At 43.5% G+C, this 8,299-nt stretch overlaps 1 non-coding gene across 1 annotated transcript; it reads left to right on the forward strand.

Annotated features, from left to right (window-relative positions):
* Positions 1-5,539: 5,539 nt before the first annotated feature.
* On the forward strand, positions 5,540-5,620 carry trnaf-aaa (transfer RNA phenylalanine (anticodon AAA)). The gene has a single exon. It is a non-coding gene; the product is annotated as a tRNA-Phe (tRNA).
* The last annotated feature ends 2,679 nt before the right edge of the window (positions 5,621-8,299 follow it).

Genomic DNA, 8,299 nt, shown 5'->3' on the forward strand with positions numbered 1-8,299 from the left:
CGGTCCAAGCTGAATGAATTTCTGAAAGGGAATTCAAGCTTGACAAATCTTCTGGAATTTATTGAGGATGTAACTCGTATAGTGGACAAGGGGAACCAGTGGATGTGGTGTATTTGGACTTTCAAAAGACTTTCAATAAGGTCCCACACACGTATTGGTGTGCAAAATTAAAGCACATGCTATTGGGGGTAATGTACTGACGTGGATAGAGAACTGGTTGGCAGACAGGAAGCAGAGAGTCGGGATAAACGGGTCCTTTTCAGAAAAGCAGGCAGTGACTACTGGGGTGCCACAGGGCTCAGTGCTGGGACCCCAGCTATTTACAATATACATTAATGATTTAGATGAAGGAATTGAGTGTAATATCTTCAAGTTTGCAGATGATACTAACAGGGTGGCGGTGTGAGTTGTGAGGAGGACGCTAAAAGGCTGCAGGGTGACTTGGACAGGTTAGGTGAGTGGGCAAATGTATGGCAGATGCAGTATAATGTGAATAAATGTGAGGTTATCCACTTTGGTGGCAAAAACACAAAGGCAGAATATTATCGATATGGCGGCAGATTAGGAAAAGGGGAGTTGCAATGGGAGCTGCGTGTCGTGGTACATCAGTCATTGAAAGTTGGCATGCAGTTACAGCAGGCGGTGAAGAAGGCAAATGGTATTTTGGCCTTTATAGCTAGGGGTTTTGGGTATAGGAGTACGGAGGTCTTATTGCAGTTGTACAGGGCCTTTGTGAGACCTCACCTGGAATATTGTGTTCAGTTTTGGTCTCGTAATCTGAGGATGGACTTTCTTGCTATTGAGGGAGTGCAGCGAAGGTTCACCAGACTGATTCCCGGGATGACAGGACTGACATATGAGGAGAGACTGGATCGACAGTGGCTTGTAGTCACTGGAGTTTAGAAGCATGAGAGGGGATCTCATAGAAACATGAACAATTCTGACGGGACTTAACAGGTTAGATGCAGCAAGAAAATTCCCGATGTTGGGGAAGTCCAGAATTAGGGGACAGAGTCTAATGATAAGGGGCAGGTCATTTAGGACCGAGATGAGGAGAAACTTGTTCACTCAGAGAGTTGTTAACCTGTGGATTTCCCTATTGCAGAGAGTTGTTGATGCCAATTCATTGGCTATATTCAAGAGGGAGTTCGGTATGGCCATTATGGCTAAAGGCATCAAGAGGTTTGAAGAGAAAGCAGGAAAGGGGTACTGAGCTGAATGATCAGCCATGCTCATATTGAATGGTGGTGCAGATTCGAAATCCCGAATGGCGTACTCATGCACTTATTTTCTATGTTTCTCTGTTTGTCCCTGTCTCTCAATCTGTCTCTTACTTTCTCACGGTGTCAAAATTCTGCTTCAATGGGATTCTCTCAGTCTCCCTGTCTATTTGGGTCTCTCTTTCCCATCATCCCTCTCTGTCTGACTGTCTCTCTCTTTCCCATCGTCTCACTCTATCTGTCTATGTCTCTGCCTGCCTGGCTTTCTTTGCCCTGTCTCTAACCTGCTGAGTATTTCTATCATTTTCTCTTTTTATCTCTGTCTCTCTCACTCTATCTGTCTCTCTCTCTCTATCTGTCTATCTCTGTGACTCTCTTTGTCCCTGTCTTCATCTCTGTATTTCTATCACTCTTACCCTTTCTCTCTTTATAGAGCACACACACATCTTTGTATGTATGTGCTTGAGTTTGTTTTATCTCACTGAGTCTTTCTCACCCTCTCAGTCTCACACTTTATCTGTCTCTTTCTCTCTATCTCGCTGTCTGTCTCTCCCTGTTTCTCTGTTTATCTCTGTGTCTCAATGTGCATGTCGACTTCTCATGGTGTCCAGTACTGTTCACAGCTCGATTTCTGCTCTTAGAGAGCCCATACCCGTCAGTACCTCGTTGGTATAGTGGTGATTATCACCGCCTGTTACACAGGATACCGGAGTTGAATTCCCAGACAGGGGGAAGGCTTTTCAAAATGTAGAATTTTACTTTTGTTTCTTGGTATAGATTCATGTTAAAAAGTTCGAGAGCAAAATAGAAGAGTAAAAATACAGAAAGAGGAGATTGTCTCTTCCAGATTTTTAGCAAACAGAAACTTTTTCAGGATTCTGTGGCCGTCTGCTGCACAGAGATGAATGACTGAGTTTTATCTGAGTGACATTTAAAGATGCAGCAAACTAGTAGTCGTGGCCCAGTGATTAAGGCGATGCGCTAGAAATGCATTGGGATTTTCCCGCCAGGTTCGAATCCTGCCGACTACAATTCTTTCCATTTCACAATTTGGCGAGGTCTCCGCAAAACTGATCCTGTGGTTGGTGGAATAAAGTATCACACCTTTCAATACTGCCATTTTTTTCTTTCTTTCATTAATCTGCAATATTCACGTTACATACGGATAGAAAAAAGCAAAAGGCAGCCAAAGTAGCGAGAGTGACCCTGCCTGTCTATCCCTCTATTTGTCTAAGGCACTCTTTGTATGTCTTGATCTGGTGCCATAGTACATGAGTCATGGAAAGTTGGCAGCAGGCGGTAAAAAGGCAAATGGCATGTTCGCCTTCATAGCGAGGTGATTTGAGTATAGGAGCAGGGAGGTCTTACTGCAATTACACAGGGTCTTGGTGAGGCCACACCTAGAATATTGTGTTCAGTTTTGGTCTCCAAATCTGAGGAAGGACGTCCTTGCGATTGAGGGAGTACAGCGAAGGTTCACCAGCTTGATTCCTGGGATGGCGGGACTGACATATGAGTAGAGACTGGAGCAATTGGGCTGGTATCCACTGGAGTTTAGAAGAATGAGAGGCGATCTCATAGAAATATATAAAATTCTGACGAGATTGGACGGGTTAGAGGCAGAAAGGATTTTCCCGTTGCTGTGGAGTTCAAGAACCAAGGTCGCAGTCCAAGAATAAGGGGTAAGCCATTTAAGACCGAGATGAGGAGAAACTTCTTCACTCAGAGAGTGGTTAACCTGTGGAATTCTCTACCGCAGAAAGTTGTTGAGGCCATTTCGTTCGATATATTCAAAAGGGAGTTAGATATGGCCCTTATTGTTAAAGAGATCAAGGGGTATGGAGAGAAAACAGGAAAGGGGTACTGAGGTTGAATGATGAGCCATGATCTTACTGAATGGTGGTGCAGGCTCGAAGGGCCGAATGACCAACTCCTGCAACTAATTATTATGTTTCTATGTTGATGCGTGTATATTTTTGATAAGTGTGTGTGTGCGTGTCTGTGTATGTCTATCTGTATGTATGTCTCTGTGTATGTGCAACTGTCTATGGAAATCATCACCATGAATTTGATATGTCCTGGAACTTTTTTAAAAACTTGGGGAAAATAATACGGTTGTGATCTTTGATATTGGCTAAGGTTCATTGGCTCCATTCTCGACTGAATCAGGAGGTTGTGTGTGTAAGTCCCACTCCTGAGACTTGAGCATATAATCTTGGCTGACTCTCAAATGCAGTACATGGGGAATTTTGCATTGTTGAAGCTGTTGACTTTCGGATGAAATGTGAAATGGAAGCTTCGTCTGCACCTTCGGGTGGATGTGAAAGTTCCCAGAGCCTTATCGAAGAAGAATAGGAGAGTTGCGCCCGTGTCAATATGACGAAAAATGCTGGAAAATGCTCCCTGAAATCCGATGTGTCTGTGTGCATCTGTGCGGATGGAATTAAAGGCCAGCTTCTCATCGAGACAGAGTCCCAGCATTGACAGGGCTAGGATGGCCGGGCGGTTAAGGTGTTGGGCATAAAATCCAATGGGTTTATACCCGAGTTAACTCGAACCCCACTCCTGGAATATGTTAATTAAACAGAGATTTTTCCCATCCTGCTCAGTGATATCCGATTTTCATCTGTTGCATTTGCATTTTTCTGTAACTCTGTGACACTCTGAGCAGACAATGAAATGAAATTGTGAAATGTATCTGTGTCGCTCAGTCTCTGCCTCTCTCTCTCTTTAGAGAGCTGTGTATGTGTTTATGTGTTTGAGTTTTTGTCTCTCTCAGTCTGCCTCTCTCTGATTCACTCTGTCTGTCCCTGTCTCTCCGTTTGTCTCTGTCTCTCAAACTGTCTCTCTCACGGTGTCCAGTTCTGTTCCAATAGGATTCTCTCAGACTCTTTGTCTGACTGGCTCTCTCTTTCCCATCATTTCTATGTCTCTCTCTCTCTATCTGACTTTCTCTCTATCTGTCTCCCTCTTTGTCTCTCTTTTTGTTCCTGTCTTTTTCTTGTCATTCCATCACTATTTGCCTCACTCTCTTTATGGAGCACGCAAACACATCTCTGTGTATGTATGTATTTGAATCTTTGTCTCACTCAGTCTGAACCTCCCTCTCAGTCTCAAGCTTTCTGTCTCTCTCTGTCTCTATCTCGCGGTCTGTCTCTCCCTGTTTCACTGTTTGTCTCTGTTTCTCAATGTGTCTGTCTCATTCTCACCATGATCAGTTCTGTTCCAATGGGATTCTCTCAGTCTCTCTTCTCACTGTCCCATCATCTCTGTCTGTCTATGTCTCTGCCTGTCTGTCTCTCTTTGCCTGTCGCAGGTAGGTCCTGTATCTAACCTGCTGGGAATTGCCATCATTTTCTGTTTATATCTTTGTCTGTCTCTCGCTCTGTCGCTCACTCTCTATCTGTCTCTCTCCTTGTCACAGTCTTTATCATGGTCCTTCTCTCACTCTTTCCCTCTCTCTCTTTAGAGATCACACACACACACACATATCTCTGTATATGGAAGTGTTTGAGTCTTTTTCTCACTCAGTCTGCCTCTTCTTCTCAGTCTTGACATGCTGTCTCTCGTTGCCTCGATCTCGCTGTCTGTCTCTCCCTGTTTGTCGGTTAGGCTCTGTCCCTCATTGTGTCTGTCGACTTCTCATGATGTCCAGTTCTGTTCAGCTCGATTCCTGCTCTGACAGGAATGTTACCTGTCAGTTCCTCGTCAGTATAGTGGTGAGTATCCCCGCCTGTCACGCGGGAGACAGGGGTTCAATTTCCCGTCGAGAAGGTCGTTGTTTTAAAATGTAGAATTTTACTTCTGTTTCTTGGAAGAGATTCATATTAAAAAGTTCTATAGCAATAAAGAACTGTAAAAATAAACGTAGAGGATAGAGCCTCTTCATGATTTTTAGGAAACGGAGACTTTTTCACGATTCTTTGGCCGTCTGCTGCACAGAGATTGATGACTGAGTTTTTTCTGAGTGAATCTCAACCAAGTACTCACCAGGTTTACACAGAACAAGAATAGCCGAAAGGTAATGGCGTTGGCCTTAAAATTCAATGTTTTTTTCCCGCGTGGGTTCGAACCCCACTCCTGGTATCTCTTTCATTTGACACGGATTTCCTCCCATTCTGATCAGTAAAACCGGATTTTCATCGTTTGAATCTGCAATTTTCTGTAACAATGTGACAATCTGACCCGATAATGAAATGTATCTGTGTCGCTCGGTCTCTGCCTGTCTCTCTCTCTCTTCAGAGAATAGTGCATTGTTCAGATGTTTGAGTCTTTGTCTCTCTCAGTCTGAATCACTCTGTCTGTCCCTGAAAGACACAGTAATCGTGGCCGAGTGGTTAAGGCGACGGACTAAAAATCCATTGGGTTATCCTGCGCAGGTTCGAATTCTGCCGACTACGATTCTCAGCATTTTTCATTCCATTCAACAATTTAACCGTTTCTCTGCCAAACTGATCCTGAGATAGATGGAATAACGTCCCACACCTTGCAATACTGACATTTATTTCTCATTTTTATAAATCTGCAATATTCACCATACATCCGTTTCAAAAATGTACGTTCAAAAACTGAGCATGCCCGTTGGTGCGTGCAAATTTTTGGTTATATGTGTGTGTGTCTCTGTGTCTGTCTATCTCTATATATGTCTCTGTGTATGTGCAACTGTCTGTGGAAATCATCACCATGAATTTGGTATGTCCTGGAACTTATAAAAAAGACTTGGGGAAAATAATACGGTTGTGAACTTTTGTATCGGCTTTGGTTCAGTGGCAGCACTCTCGACTGAATCGGGAGTTTGTGTGTTCAAGTCGCACTTCTTAAACTTGAGAATATCATCTTGGCTAACACTCAAGTGCAGCACTTGGGGAATTTTGCAATGTTGAAGCTGTTGACTTTCGGATGAAATGTTAAATTGAAGCTCCGTCTGCACCCTCGGGTGGATATGAAAGTTCCCAGTGTATTACTCGAAAAAGAATAGGAGAGTTGCCCCCGTTTCAATATTATTAACATTTTCGTAAATGCTCACTGAAAGCCGATGTGTATGTGTTTGTATGTGGAGTTGGGGCCCAGATTCTCACAGAGACAGAATCCAGGTTCTCACAGGACCAGGATAGCCGAGTGGTTGAGGCGTTGGCCTTAAAATTCAATGCGTTTTTCCGCGTGGCTTCGTACCCCACTTCTGGTGTCTCTTTAATTTAACACGGATTTTCTCCCATTCTGATCAGTGAGACCAGATTTTCATCGGTGAATCAGCAATTTTCTGTAACAATGTGACAGTCTGAACCGATAATGAAATGAAATGTATCTGCGTCGCTCGGTCTCTGCCACTCTCTCTCTTCAGAGAGTTGTGTATGTTTTCGTATGTTTGAGTCTTTGTCTCTCTCAGTCTGACTCACTCTGTCTGTCCCTGTTTCTCAGTTTGTCTCTGTCTCTCAATCTGTCTCTTTCTCATGGTACCACGTCTATTCCAATGGGAATCTCTCAGACTCTTTGTCTGACTGGCTCTCTCTTTGCCATCATTTCGGTCTGTCCATGACTTTGCCTGTCTCTGCTAGACCCTGCCTGTGAGCTGAGAAGTATTTCCATCATTTTCTGTTTTAGTCTCTATCGCTCTCTCTCCATCTGTCTCTCTCCTTGTCACTGTCATTATCATTGTCTTTCGCTCACTCTTTCCCTCTATCTCTTAATAGATCACACACACACATCTCTGTATATGTATATGTTTGAGTCTTTTTCTCACTCAGTCTGCCTCTCCTTCTCAGTCTCACACTTTCTGTCTCTCGTTGTCTCTATCTTGCTGTCTGTCTCTCCCTGTTTGTCGGTTTGTCTCTGTCTCTCAATGTGTCTGCCGACTTCTCATGGTGTCCAGTTCTGTTCACAGTGGCTCGATTCCTGCTCTGACAGAATTGGTACACGTCAGTTCCTCGTTAGTATAGTGGTGACTATCCCCGCCTGTCACGCGGCAGACCGGGGTTTAATTCCCCGACGAAGAGGCAGTTGTTTCAAATTGTAGAATTTTACTTCTATTTCTTGGAAGAGATTCATATTAAAAAGTTCCAGAGCCATATAGAACTGGAAAAATACACGTGGAGGAGATTGCCTCTTCCAGATTTTTAGTAAACGGAGACTTTTACAGGATTCTTTGGCCGTCTGCTGCACAGAGATGAATGACTGAGTTTTTTCTGAGCAACGTTTAAGAAGACAGAGTCGCATTCGAAGTGGCCGAGTGGTTAAGACGATGGATTAAAAATCCATTGGGTTTTCCCTGCGTAGTTTTGAAGCCTGTCCACTACGATTCTCGGCATTTTTTCATTCCATTTCACAGTTTAACCAGAACTTTGCAAAACTGATCCTGAGATAGATGGTATAACGTCCCACATCTTTCAACACTGACATTTTTTTCTCATTTTTATTAATCTGCAATATTTACGATACATACGGATAGGAAAACACAAAAATCAGTCAAAGTTGCGACAGTGAGTCAGCCTGTCTATCCCTTTATATGTTGAAGGCATCTGTGTAGGTCCGTTGGTGCGTGTAAATTTTTGGTTATTTTTGTGGGTGTGTCTCTGTGTCTGTCGATCTGTATATATGTCTCTGTGTATGTGCAACTGTCTGTGGAAATCATCACCATGAATTTGGTATGTCCTGGAAATTGTAAAAAAGAGTTGGGAAAATAATACGGTTGTGAACTTTTGTATCGGCTTTGGTTCAGTGGCAGCATTCTCGACTGAATCAGGAGTTTGTGTGTTCAAGTCGCACTCCTGAGACTTGAGCATATCATCTTGGCGAACACTCAAGTGCCGCACTTGGGGAATTTTGCAATGTTGAAGCTGTTGACTTTCGGATGAAATGTTAAATTGAAGCTGAGTCTGCACTATCGGGTGTGTGTGAAAGGTCCCAGAGCTTTACTCGAAAAAGAATAGGAGAGTTTCCCCCGTGTCAATATCACTAAAATTGTTCGTAAATGCTCACTGAAAGCCTCCATGTATGTGTGTCTGTGGGGGTGGGGTTGAAGCCCAGTTTCTCACAGAGACAGAATCCATATTCTGACAGGACCAGGATGGCCGATTGGTTAA

This window comes from Pristiophorus japonicus, chromosome 23 (genome assembly GCF_044704955.1).
Source record: "Pristiophorus japonicus isolate sPriJap1 chromosome 23, sPriJap1.hap1, whole genome shotgun sequence".
In the NCBI taxonomy this organism is placed as follows: Eukaryota; Metazoa; Chordata; class Chondrichthyes; family Pristiophoridae; genus Pristiophorus; species Pristiophorus japonicus.